The following is a 12,927-nucleotide window of genomic DNA, read 5'->3' as shown; positions in this document are numbered from 1 at the left end:
CGGCCATGTCGCACATGTTCCTCTCCTCAATCCGCAGCCACGTTTTCCCTTCGTCAATGTACATGCCATATTTATCTCTCATTACATCAATATCAATTTAATTGAATTCTTTCTTTCTTTCTCTTTTAGCTACTCTCACGTATATTCATATAAATAAATAAATAAATAAATAAATAAATAAATAAATAAATAAATATATATATATATATATATATATATATATATATATATATATATATATATATATATATATATATATATATATATATACACACACACACACACATACATACATATATTCCTTGTTGTTCTCAATTTTTGATTCTTTGCTTCCGTATTATTCCGCTATATTCCTAACACTTTTGATCCGATCTTTCTAATCTTCTTCTCAGATTTGTATTCTTCAACCAGGTAAATACAAACGATAAGTATTCTAGTTTCATGTAGTTGTAACAAAGACGTTCATTAGTATCTTTCGAATCTTATGATTTTCTTACCTTTTCATCTGAAAAAGTGACGTGAGTCTTGAATGCAGTTTAGAATTAAAGTTCTACTTGGTTTTTAAATAATCAATTAACGTATCATTTTAATTGTGTCAGTTTATGCTAATACGATAAACGTAAAGAATTAAAAGGTAAGAAATAAAAACTAGGAACACAAAGAAATGATCACGCAATTCGGAGCACTTCTCCTACGTCTGCGGGGCAACCCACGTCTGTCCAATCCACTATAGATGTTCACCAAGGAGTTATACAATAGGTAAGTACAAAAGGCTACCAGCCGTTACTACCACAATACCTTCCTAATATCTATTCAGGATTGTACGTGCATGTCGTGCTTGACTTCACCACTTGACGTTGCTGACCAGTTCCAGCGACACTGAGCTACCAGGCTATATGTTCTCAAAGACAAATATCAGAATGGGAAAATGACACTTTTTCCCACTATGTTATATACTTATAGCATATTTTCTCCCTCAATTATTTATGTAAGCACATTAGCCCCCTCAATTATTTTAAAAGTGGTGGTTTTTTCCCCTAATATATTAAATTGACATTTCTACCCTTAAAGTAAACATTTTATTTATTTTACTTCTCCAACAAATTATTGCGTATATGTAGCGATTACCACGGTTCGGTTCGAACTGAACCAGACACTATAGTAATCGAATTAAAAGTTTTCAGTTATGATTTAGATCTAGAACCCAATATTTGGATTTCAATTTATTAAATTTAAGAATAAAAAAAAAAAACTGGATCATGAACCGGCGGTTCCGGATCCCGTTCGCAATTTTGAACCGTCTTTATTTTAAAATTTTATTTTTTATTTTAAAATAGTTTAAATTCAACAATAAATGTATTTTACTTTTTCAGTTTGAAACATGAACCGGCCATTCCAGTTCGCGATTTTAATAAACTCTAAATATCGCGTTTTGAATATAAATTGTAATTGGAATATTTTGGTTTGGTTACTATAGTATCTGGTTTGAACCAAATTATAGTAATAATTTATTGGAGAATAAAAATAAATGAAATATTTATTTTAAGGGTAAATATGTCCATTTAACATTTTAGGGGAAAAAAGAGCCACTTAAATAATTGAGGGGGAAAAAGTGCTATAAGTATATAACATAAGGGGAAAAAGTGTCATTTTCCCTATCAAAATTAATATAGTAGAATGTTTAAGCAAGGTTTCAAAAAATCACTTAGAAATCCGTAAATCCACAAAAGGAAAGTACTTCCTTTTATAGATATAGTCTTTAACCACTTTCCTTAATATAATAGCCATCCATCACCTCTAAATATATTAAAAAGCTCTCCACCACACATAGTGTCCATGCTAATAGCTTCCCATGCTGACTTCATTTCCCACGTAACCAATATTGACTTCATCTTAACCGTAGGTACACTTCCATAAGATAGAGAAGGTTTAATTTGAAAACCTCATAAGGATCCACCAAATAAGAAGACTACTGACTTCCCTTTCACTTGTAACCAATAATTGATAGCCATTCAATTAAATATCATATGATAGGAAATAGTTCAAAAGAGCTTAGCTTAACTTAAAAACTGTTTAAAATAAAATAAAATAAAATAGCCAACATAGGTATTAATGTGTATTAACTTTGTACACTTACAATCCCCCCCTTTGGCAATTTATTTGGCAAAAACACTATAGCATCTTATACTTTGGGCAAACAAGAGAAATAAATTAATTCTATTAAAAAGTCCTTAGTATGTGTGCTAAACAATAATCTAAGATAAGATAAGTAATTACCCAAGCTCTTTTTGGACCATATTCCATCCAAGAATCAGCAGTAGTAATTTCCAAAACAATCTGTCCTGATGAAACCAAATAAAACTCCAATACATTGCAGTTAATAATAACCCAGATAGTTCAAAGAATAATAAAAAGATAGAATAGCTAAATAAAAACTATTCTTCCAAAACTTCATAATAGAGATTAGAGATTATCAACAAAAAATATAGTACCAACAGTCACCAAAATTCTCCCCCTTAATTTTATCAACAAAAAAAATCCACAACTCCCCCTTTGTATATACTCCCCCCCCCCCCCCCCCCCCCTTTTCCAATTAAGTGACAAAGGTGAACATCTATATTCATGGATTGAGTATGACGGTGTGCCCGATTGGACTAAACCTGCACAAGAAAATTAGCAATGAAAAACGCAAAACTTGATAACAACTAAGCAAATGACACATAAGCACAGATAGGCACAACAGTAAAGTTGGAGCATGTAAAGCAAATAAAGCATAATAGTGAGTACATTCAGGTAAAGCAAATTCAGGCAGAGATTCATATAAAGCATATTTAGTCACAGATTCATATAAGGCAGATTTGGTCACAGATTCATATAAAGCAGATTTAATCACAGATTCATATAAAGCAACTTTAGGCAAGAATTCATAATAGTTAGCACAATAAGCACACAAGCAAACACAAATACGGTCATGACCGGACCAAAAAACTAACACAAAGAAATGAAATTACACATAATGAATAACAATCTCAAATTCAAACATCAATTCTTAGAACAGGTAAATCAGTAGGCACATTCACATAAAACACATAGCAACCCAAAAAAAATACAAAAATTAATCCAATTGCAACAAATTTGTCATTCAAGCAACCATATTTTTACACAGGAAACACCAACAAGATAACATAAGCAAAAACATGATTATCAGTTCAAAAGCACCCAAAACAACGTAAATAGAACATTTTGTGAACACACAGAAAATAGCCAGAAACAAAACGCAAAGAATAATCCAGGCAAATCAACCGATATAGCAAGTATGAACACTTTAGAGACAGAAAAAAATTGAACTTACAGGTAAAGAGAAAAAAATCTGAAAGATTAAAAAGCTTAGAATAACTCAAATTATTATTACCTAAGACATTAGCAAATTTTATTAGGTAAAACAATTTAAAAAAAATTAGAATTTTACATGTTATTCTTAATTGCAACTCTTAATCAGCAGTTTGCCAATTATCAATTCGAGATTCTTTAGGAATTGCCTGAGAGACGAAATCAATTTTCTTAACCCACACTTGTTTCACAAACGGTGCAATATGCTTGTGGGTGAACTTCTCTCGCCTTTGATCTTTATAAAAGTAGTAGCATTCAAGTCTGATATGGCCACTCAACCTGCAATAATGACACAAGGGGTTATAGAGTTTGTAAAATTGTTTATTTGACCGTACTATACCATTATTTTGTCTCGGTGAGCTAGATTCAGGTATGTCCACTGGATCTGGTCCTGATGCTTTGACGAATACAATTTTATCTTTTGAAGTACCCCCGGTGAAACCCAGACCAAATTTTACAAAAGACTTTCTTCCTGAATCAAGTATTTGGTAAAGTGTTGAGGTTGTGTCCATCATTTGATTTGTCTTTTGAAGGTTCTCAACTCCTGCTTCAGGGTCTGTACCTCTTGTTTCAGTCTCTCTTCTCGATCAGACGCCTCTTTAAGCAGTAAATCCCTATCAGCTACTTGATTTTTGGTACACTTTATAAGCATTGGCTAATATTCTTATCTCACTAGTCAATTGACGATTAGCTTTTAGTAGGGCTTCCTACTTGGGATACAGTTTATTAAACTCTACTTCATAAGACAAAGTAGGTAAATCTAAATCTTCCGCGGAGCCATATTCGCCTTCTTCTGAATCGGCTATGTCTCCAAGTTCTAAACACGCTGAAACACGAGCAGTGAATGCTACAAAGTTACCGAAAATTTCTTCTGCATCAGATCCAGCTGCGTCGGTCTCAGGTTCGTCGTCACTCCAGGTAATGGCCTACATAGATTTTTGTGGTTTGTTGTTGCGGGAATTCTTTGACACCTGTTTCAAGATTTTAGAAAATTGCTTAGTTAAAAACACAACAGTATCATCACCTGGTTCATCTGAGTTAGAGGCAACATTGTTTTCTTCAGCGGCAAAAACTAAGTTTTTTCGTTTATTCGTGTGATTGGTAAGGATTTCCATTTGATATGTTCAGAGGTTTCCCATTAATTGAGTAACAGTCTTATTTTCCCAACCGTCATGTTCCTGAATGGTAGTGACCTTCATCTTGAACCTGGGCGGTAGAGATCTCAGAATTTTCTTTACTAGTTTTGCTTGGGAAAAAAGGTTCACCAAGGACCATTGCACGATTCACCAATTCTTGCACTTGGCTATGGAAGCTAATGATGTTATCTTCTCCACTCATTCGAAGTTCTTCAAAGTCAGGCTGTACCAGTTGCAGCTTCGATTGTTTCACTGAATTTGTGCCCTCGTAGGTTGACTCAAGAGCTTCCCACGCACCTTTAGCTGAACCATAACCTGCAACTATGGGAAATTGACTTTCATGTATTAGTTGGTAAATAGTATCTAGTGCTTTATCATTATTTCCAGCATTAGTTATTTCAGTTTGGGTCCATTCAGTTTCAGGTTTTGCCACTTGTGGACCGTCAACACTCGTACTAACTTTAGTCGGATGAGTCCAACCCATCACAACAGAACGCCAAACAGCATCTCCTTGAGGTTTTATATGCGTTCGTGTGCGTGCTTTCCAATAAGCATAGTTGTCGCCCGTTAACTGGGGAAGAACCTTAACACGATCCATTCTGAAATACTCAACAAACCGTGAGATTGAACAAAGTAATATAATGAATAAAAGTAATAAAAGCCGCTGAAAGCTTGAGTTCAAGAAGCACGGAATAGCCAGATCGATAGACTAATAAATTAAGTCTCCGGGCTCTAATACCAATTGAAAAAGTGTCGTGACTCTTGAATGCAAGTTTAGAATTAAAGTTCTACTTGGTTTTTAAATAATCAATTAACGTACCATTTTAATTGTGTCAGTTTATGCTAATACAATAAACATAAAGAATTAAAATGTAAGAAATAAAAACCAGGAACACATAGAAATGATCACGCAGTTCGGAGCACTTCTCCTACTTCTGCGGGGCAACCCACGTCTGCCCAATCCACTATAGATGTTCACCAAAGAGTTATACAATATGTAAGTACAAAAGGCTACCAGCCGTTTCTACCACAACACCTTCCTAACATCTACTCAGGATTGTACGTGCTTGATTTCACCACTTGACGTTGCTGAACCAGTTCCAGCGACACTGAGCTACCAAGCGTGATGTTCTCAAAGACAAATATCAGAATTAATATAGTAGAGTGTTTAAGCAAGGTTTCTAAAAATCACCGAGGAATCCGTAAATCCACAAAAGGAAAGTACTTCATTTTATAGATATAGGGCTCGTTTGGTTATCAGCGGTTAGTGGTTAGCGGTAGCGGATTGTGTTAGCGATTATTAGATAGCGGATTGTATTAGCGGGTTTGAACAGCGGATTGTATTAGCGGTTTGTAAAAAAAAACATTTGGTAAAATTAGCTGTTTAGATTAGCGGTTGAGGTGTAAAAAGACGTATAAGGACATTGTTACAATAACTACAATAATAATAAGAAATTATAATTATAATAATAATAATAATAATAATATATTATTATTATTATTATTATTATTATTATTATTGTTATTATTATTGTTATTATAATTATTATTTTTAGTTTTGTTGTTGAAAAAAAAAAACACAATACAAAGGGGAGCCAAATTGGCTCCCCTTTGTATTTCAGTGTTATCCCACATCGGTGGGATAACACTGAAAGGCCTTGAGGCTCCTCTATAAAAGGAGCCTCAAGGCCACTTAATTTATTCTTCCCACTCAATTTCCTCACTTATAGAGATTTTTGTCTCAGAGGTTTGTTGAGATTATGTTTCTTACCGTTATAAATAGAAATCTCTATCATTATAGCGAAATTTAAATATTAAAAAAATCTATCTCCCTATGTTCTTGTCTCTCTATTATTGTCTTTGTCTTTGCAGTTTACGTATTATCTTTAGATTATTGCATTTTGGAACAAAAACAATGAAGGTCCAAATTAAACTATTTGACATGGCCCATGTTTTTAATAGAACGACCCTGTTTCTTGTCTTAAGAGGATTTTCCGTACTTGACTTAGATAGTTCTTTTGATTATAGTGGTTATAAGATGATAAGTGTAATTTTGCATATTCTCTTAATCTGGATATTGATTTAGTTTCTAGCAAACTGAATAATGGACTGACTGACTCAGATTCTCGATTAAGCAGTCATTCAGATAGAATGACAGAAAAAGTGTAAAGTGGAAGACTAAGGCAGAAAGTAAATCAACACATATGTTTTTTTACCTAGTTCGATACAGTGTGTATCTACATCTGGGGGACGATCACCGATGCTTCCAATCCACTAACTCATAATCCAATGTACAAAGGTAGAGAAAAACACAATCTCACCTAAGTGCTCCACACAAGGTCAGTACCCAGTCTACAAAGGTTTAGTGGATTGTTGAAGTTGGAGAGCCACGCATGCAGAAGTCCAATGAAATCACTTCAATTGGAGAGCTAACTCTGATGCAGTCCGCTTCAATGACACAGTCCCACGTTGTTCCCACAACTGAGTGATCTTCGCGTCCTATCGTTTAAGCAACGTTGATATTTCTCAAGTTCTTCTTCATAATCACCAAGAACTCATTGTCTTGAGAAGAGGCATGACAACCAGAGATGTGTATTCTGTTTAGTATAGAGTGTGGCTTCAATCAATGCAACCCTAACTTCTGAGCGAATAAGATTATATATACTTCTTTGATTTGGACACTCTCCAAATATATCTCTGATTATAGATGGTAGGACTTTTTGTGAAAAAAGAAATCTTAAGATTCGGTCCATACCTCTCAAGCTGATTCACTGATATTCTTTCCAATATCATCATCTCATAACCGCGTTCCAGCTTTTAGAAAACTTTCCTTTATCAGATCTTCAGTGGCTTGATTAAGAGGTACGTCTGTTGATTGTACTGATCAGTCAGTCTTCTTCAAAGACAAACAGACACCAAGCTAAACCCTATCTTAATTTTCTATAATAATATTGCCAATTATGTTGTCTGATGGATGATTTTTCTGAGTTCTGGTGGGCTTATTTTTTTCATCTCCATTAGAAAGCAATTTGTCTTTTTCTGGATTACCCTCATCTTTTTCTGATGATTCATGTGTGTCGGTCAGTTTGGCTTTGTCAGACGATTTTGGTGGATCACTGATAAGTGCGTCTAACGCAGGATCAGTCATAGATGCTTCATTTGATTCTTCTAGATTGTCATCAATAACCACATTTACTGACTCCATGACTGTTTGAGTTCTTTTGTTGTAGACCTTATATGCTCGACTGTTTGGTGAGTATCCAATTAGAGCATCGCACTTGGTTCCAAACACATGAAAGTATTTCAAGTTTGGTTTTTTTCCTTTCCATATCTCGTATGGCGTCTGAGAGGTACCAGGTCTGAGATAGACTCTATTGACTGTATGACAGGCAGTATGCACTGGTTCTGCCCAGAAACGTTGTGGCAGATGTGAGGCATGTAGCATTACTCTTGCCATTTCTTGCAAGGTTCGATTCTTCCTTTCCACAACCCCATTCTGTCGTGCTGTTCGTGGAGCAGAGAATTCATGAGTTATCCCATTTTCTGAACAAAATTCTGAGTATAAGGTGTTCTCAAACTCCTTTCCATGATCACTTCTCAGCCTTTGGATTTTTACAATGGGTTCGTCTTTTTCTTTTTGTATTCTTATGCATAGAGTTTTGAAAGCATTAAAAGCCTCAGATTTTTCTCTTAGAAAATATACCCAACTGAACCGTGAGAAATCGTCAACACACACAAAAATGTATTTCTTTCCTCCAATGCTTTCAATTTGAGTTGTCCCATAAGGTCTATATGAACCAGTTCTAGACATCTCTCAGTAGTAATCATTTTTACTGCTTCGTGGGGAGCCCTGATTTGTTTTTCAATAGCACATGCACCACAAACTCTTTCCTGTTCTACTTTAAGCTTTGGTATCCCTCGAACAGCATCAAGTTTGATCACTTTGTCCATATCTCTGAAATTTATGTGTCCCAAACGTCGATGCCACAGTTTTGATTCGTCTGCTTTAGACATAAAATAGGTAGTATCATTTGTTAAGACATAGCAATTGTCAGAAGAGCGAGTTCCTTCAATTACCACTTGATCTACCTTACCACGGACCCTACAGCAGTCTCTGTTGAAACACACATTCCAATTCTGATCACACAGCTGACTGATGCTAATAGGGTTTGCTTTCAGGCCACTGACCAAGAGGACTTCGTCAAGATATGGAAGCCCCGACACATTTAGAGTACCTTTACCAACTATCTTTCCCTTTTGTTCGTCTCCATATGTCACTGATCCACTACTAGGTTGAACAGACATAAGACACTTGGCATTCCCATTCATATGTCTGGAACAACCACTGTCGAAGTACCATCTTGCTTTAGTCATAGAGGCAGTCAATACTATTGTGGGATAGATGATTACTTCTGATTTTCTGACCCAAACTTGCATTGTGAAAGGAGTGATGGTCTTATTCCGATATTTTTCCTTCTTTTGATCTCTGTAGAAGAAGTAGCATTCAGGTCTGGTGTGCCCTTTTGTCAGACAGTAGTGACAGATGGGTACATACTGTTTGACTTTAACATACTTAGTCTTAAACTTTGAGTGTTGAGACTGAACTTTGACTCTGCTAGGTTCAGCCTTAGTAATCAAAGTAGACAGACATGCTTCCTTTATGATAGAACTGAGTTGATCTTGATGATTGGCCCCGTTTATGACAGAGAACTGAAATACCCCCAGATGTCCCTTCTTTGATAAAAACAGGGGCTGACATTGAGGACTGTCCACGTTCAAAGTCAAGCCTTTTTTTTTTATCGTTAGGATTTCGACCAGAATCTAGAATTTTGTCTAAGGTTGAAGTGGTATCCATCATCTTGATAGTTTTCTTCAGATCATCCAGTTCTTTTATCAGCTTTCCCTCTTGAGATCTGATATGAGCAATAAGGTCTTCTTTCAAAACTAATTCAGTATTTAGTTTCTTCAGTAGTTCATCTTGGTGTTTCGGATCTTCATTCAGATTCTTGTTGATTTTCACTAGTTGTTCCCAACTACCAACCAGTTTGGCAAATTCCATCTGTAGCTGAACATGTCACTCTTCAAAATCATCTGATGATATGTAGGATTCACCATCAGTTTCATATGCTTTTGAGTGAACCTCTGTTGCTGTGAAGAAGGCTACGAAGTTTCCAACATTTTCAACAGACGGGTCATCTGTTGTTTCCTCTTCATCATCACTTAGGGTAGACACATACATAGATTTCTTTCTTTTGAGATAAGTTGCACATTCAGATTGTATATGTCCAAACCCTTCAGACTCCCTACACTGCACTGATCGATTTAAAGTTTTAACTATGTCTGTATGTGTGGTTCTGAATTGCCCTGTTCGTCCAGTCTGGGACTGACTATTCTTTGTGAAAGAGGACGGTTTTGATTTCTGATATGAGGAGTTTCCACTTTTGTACTGAGTCCTGTTAGGCTGTCCTTGGCTCCTTCGATTGAAACCTTTCAGTATTTTCTTGACATTTTTTGTTAATAAGGCTAGGGCTTCATCGTCTATATCATCTGTGTCAGATTCTGATCTCGATCAGTCTCAGCTACAAAAGCCACTGACTTGCCTTTTCTGCTGACTACAGGATCGTCATCAGCCAACACCTGAAGTTCATAAGTATGCAGATTCCCCATAAGCTCTCCTACACTCTTCTTCTCCTAGCCTGTGTTTTCCTGAATTGCAGTCACTTTCATTCGGAATCGTTTGGGTAGAGAACGAAGGATCTTCTTGACAACTCTTTCATCTGTAAATGGTTCCCCAAGAACTGATGCTCTGTTCATCAAATTCTGAACACGAATTTGGAAGTTAGAGATAGTTTCTTCTTCAGTCATCCTGAGAGTTTCGAACTCTGATAGAACAATCTGAAGCTTTGACTGTTTGACATCACTGGTACCCTCAAATCTGGTTTCAAAGATTTCCCATACATGTTTTGCCTCTTTTATTCCTGTAACCAAAGTAAAGTCTGATTCATGTAGAGATCCTACAATAGAATTCAGTGCTTTATTATTCAGATCATAGGACGACATCTCATCTTCAGTTCATGTCTCCATTGGTTTGATCTCAGCGGTTCCATCAACATTCTGAATTGTCGGAGGACTCCATCCAGTGAGGACAGTACGATAAACTCTGGTGCCTTGAGCTTGAAGATAAATCTCCATTCGAGCCTCCCAGAAGGAATAGTTATGACCATCCAATTCTAGTGGTTTCATATTTGCATCCATCCTGAATCAAAACAGACAACCAACCAGAACACACAAGTAGAGAGCAGTTTAAAACCCAACAGACAACCAAGCAAACAACTTCTTAAAGAGAGACAAAATACAAAAAGCTTTTCCCGTATGGATCAAGTCATTATGTAGACCTAAAAGCTCTGATACCACATGTAATTTTGCATATTCTCTTAATCTGGATATTGATTTAGTTTCTAGCAAACAGAATAATGGTCTGACTGACTCAGATTCTCGATTAAGCAGTCATTCAGATAGAACGACAGATAAAGCGTAAAGCGGAAAACTAACGCAGAAAGTAAATCAACACATATGTTTGTTTACCCAGTTCGATACAGTGTGTATCTACATCTGGGGGACGATCACCGATGCGTCCAATCCACTAACTCCTAATCCAATGTACAAAGGTATAGAAAAACACAATCTCACCCAAGTGCCCCACACAAGGTCAGTATCCAGTCTATAAAAGTTTAGTTGATTGTTGAAGTTGGAGAGCCACGCATGCAGAAGTCCAATGAAATCCCTTCAATTGGAGAGCTAACTCTGATGCAGTCCGCTTCAATGACACAGTCCCACGTTGTTCCCACAACTGAGTGATCTTCGCGTCCTATCGTTTAAGCAACGTTGATACTTCTCAAGTTCTTCTTCATAATCACCAAGAACTCATTGTCTTGAGAAGAGGCATGACAACCAGAGATGTGTATTCTGTTTAGTATAGAGTATTGCGGCTTCAATCAATGCAACCCTAACTTCTGAGTGAATAAGAATATATATACTTCTTTGATTTGGACAATCTCCAAATATATCTTTGATTGTAGATGGTAGGAATTTTTGTGAAGAAAGAAATCTTAAGATTCGGTCCATACCTCTCAAGCTGATTCGCTGATATTCTTTCCAAAATCATCATCTCATAACCGCGTTCCAGCTTTTAGAAAACTTTCCTTTATCAGATCTTCGGTGACTTGATCAAGAGGTACGTCTATTGATTGTACTGATCAGTCAGTCTTCTTCAAGGACAAACAGACACCAAGCTAAACCCTATCTTAATTTGTGATAATAATATTGGAAATTATATGTTGGGATTTTTCTTAAATAAATAAAACACTAACAATAAGAAACTATCGAAAGTTCTTTTAACTCTTAAATTATAAGGTCTGCTATTAATAGATATGTTGAATGATATGTTGTAAGATTTTCTAAACATGTCAGCTAGAAAGATTTTTCGTACAAATTATCATGATATGATGGAATCTATTATTATAAGATTTGTCGGATGCCTTTTGTCAAAGATGAACTCTACTGTTAAATAATCCACTAAACATGGGATTGTCAGGTGTAGATGTGTTGAAATTAACTAATATGTAGCAACTAAGTCTAGTCATATTTCGGCCTTAACACCAGTCCTATAAAAAACAAAATATGCATGCACTATAAAAATTAGGGATTCTAAACTCAATTTTAAAAGAGTTAACATCATCATAATCTAACACATACACACACACAGAGAGACACAAATTAAACACACACACAAACAAAGACACAGGCACACACATATAAAATCTGTTTTGTATGAGAATCACTCGTGATAATGTGTGGTCTAATCTTTTGTGTTTTTTTGTTTGTTTGATTTGTTTTTGTTTTATTTTTTTAAATTTTTAAATTTTTAAAATTTAAAAACTTTAAATTTTTTATTTGGATGACTTAGATTTGATTTTCTAAGTTGAAACTAATTGATTTTTTTTTGTAAGTGGGGTGGTAGCGTCTTTTATATATATATATATATATATATATATATATATATATATATATATTTATATATATTTATTTATTTATTTGTAATTGCAGTATATGTTACCAGATTTGTTCCTATTTTCTTAGATTATCGCTGTAAAGTGATCAGTATTTTTTGTTTTGTTTTGTTTTGTTTTTTGTTTTTTTTTTTTTTTTTTTGTTTTTGTTTTTTTTTCTTTTCGATTGTTTTTAGAGTATATATAATATTTCTTATATTTTGGATGTTGGTGTATATGTATGCATTCTGGATAGTATGGTTGTGCATTCGCTTGTGTTGGTTGACTGGTTGTGCAACTAGTGTTGTGAGTTATGCATCGTAAGCGTGTGAGATGTGCATTAGTACGCTTAG

The 12,927-nt window shown here is 35.2% G+C and overlaps 1 long non-coding RNA gene across 1 annotated transcript in view; it reads right to left on the bottom strand.

Moving 5' to 3' along the window:
* Positions 1-9,615, bottom strand: part of LOC109180798 — a 30,409-nt gene extending 20,794 nt beyond the window's left edge. Inside the window, exons 1-2 of the long non-coding RNA XR_002054121.1 lie at positions 9,605-9,615; positions 5,451-5,455 (exon numbers count right to left, since the gene is read on the bottom strand). This is a non-coding gene — a long non-coding RNA (uncharacterized LOC109180798). The remainder of the gene's footprint in view (positions 1-5,450; positions 5,456-9,604) is intronic.
* Between the last annotated feature and the right edge of the window lie 3,312 nt (positions 9,616-12,927).

This window comes from Ipomoea nil, unplaced genomic scaffold (genome assembly GCF_001879475.1).
Source record: "Ipomoea nil cultivar Tokyo-kokei standard unplaced genomic scaffold, Asagao_1.1 scaffold1034, whole genome shotgun sequence".
In the NCBI taxonomy this organism is placed as follows: Eukaryota; Viridiplantae; Streptophyta; class Magnoliopsida; order Solanales; family Convolvulaceae; genus Ipomoea; species Ipomoea nil.
The sequence above is the reverse complement of the archived record's forward strand: the minus strand, read 5'-3'. Positions and strand labels throughout refer to the sequence as shown.